General features: G+C 47.3%; 1 pseudogene; it reads left to right on the top strand.

Moving 5' to 3' along the window:
• Positions 1 to 1,229: 1,229 nt before the first annotated feature.
• LOC144108917 (U6 spliceosomal RNA) lies at positions 1,230 to 1,322 on the top strand (annotated as a pseudogene).
• The last annotated feature ends 224 nt before the right edge of the window (positions 1,323 to 1,546 follow it).

The following is a 1,546-nucleotide window of genomic DNA, read 5'->3' as shown; positions in this document are numbered from 1 at the left end:
GGTTCCAGAATTTTTCCCTGGAAAGCCTCTACCTTGATCTCTAGAATGCCTATACGGCACTCCACAGTAGGCAGCTAGGCCACCACGGTGCCGACCGGCCGCCGCGAAACGCTGGTCAGGCCGGAGGAGCCCAAGGCATAATCATCCTGCTCAGCTGGCTCAGATTCGGGCATGGGCTCTGAGTGGCCCGTCCTGTTTTGTCTCTAGTTGTTGAATTTTACTGGCTAGGATCTCATTTTAACGCACAAGTTAGAATCGGAGCTGAAGGGAGAGTTCGGTTGGAGAAGAGGAAGGGGCGATAGCGACATTAACCCAACTGCTCACACGCCGGGCATTACACTAAGCTATGGGCGAGGGTGAAGATACGGTAGTTGTAGAGGGTGCTGAAGGGGTTGGTGGTAGCAAGGCTTAATGTAAGTGGATGGTAGGGTTTGTGCCTGGAGGACACACCTTAGGGTTTGGTGGCAATTTTCAAGGTATGGGAGGGAACTTTCGACATATTTCGCAGATACAGTTCACGGCTTTTACTCAACATCGTTTCTCCACCTATGCAATTCACAACCCTTACATGTTTATATAGCAGCGTTGCACCGCGAATAGAGCCGCTGCAATTAGCCTCCGCTGACAAACATCTCTATATACAAGGGAAGAAAAAGCGCAAGGTTAGACAAGAAACTTAGACATGGCCATTGCGAAAATATTTCACAACCTCTTCGGCATTCAATTCCGAAGTTCCTCCCGACGCGTCCCATGAAATCCTTATTCGAACAAAAATGAATAGAATATGTGTGAGGCATAACAAATAATTAGCTACGGTTGAAATACTTCTGAACCAAGTTAGAGATCGAAAGGTGTGGTGTGTCCGGCAAGTAGACACGGCTTGCCGTCTGTAACGAGCGCGTTCCACACACTGGAAAGGCAGCGCTCCCGGTCTGCGCCCTGGCAGGTGGCAGATATATTAATGGTTGATTGGGAGAGGTCGGTCACCCAACGAACGCTGCGGCGTTGTCTACCGTCCTCTACCGGCGAATATAAAGGTCAAAGGTCAACGTCAAAGGTCAAGTGTTGCGACACCATAGTGGAGAACATATGGTAAGACCTATAGCCACACTTGACCTCTGGCTCACTTGATGGTCAACCGGCAACGCGCGGCCAAATCAGCTTTACCTAACATAGTGAAGCTTTCGCTTCAGAAATATCAACGTTTTTTTGTGGATCCGAATGGTTAAGTACTTCCAAAGTACATGCACTAAAATTTGAATAATACAGAGAAGATTAGCATGGCCACTGCGAGAATGAGATCTCAAAAATGATTTTCTTTTCAGTGCACTGAGTTCAGTCACACTACATACGGGTGAAACACAAAAAGCGCCTATGTGCTGTGCGAAGTCAGTGCACGTTAAATATCCCCACATGGTCGAAATTCAGAACACCTCCACCAGAGAAACTGGTGGTGGTAGCGGTTTTCTACGAAAATAATAGTAAAAAGGAACGACAAAATTTTTGCTAGCCACGGCATCTGCCATCGATAATAATAATAATTGGT

Source organism: Amblyomma americanum, chromosome 10 (genome assembly GCF_052857255.1).
Source record: "Amblyomma americanum isolate KBUSLIRL-KWMA chromosome 10, ASM5285725v1, whole genome shotgun sequence".
NCBI classification, from domain to species: domain Eukaryota; kingdom Metazoa; phylum Arthropoda; class Arachnida; order Ixodida; family Ixodidae; genus Amblyomma; species Amblyomma americanum.
Note: the sequence above shows the minus strand (reverse complement) of the source record. Positions and strands in the feature narration are given on the sequence as shown.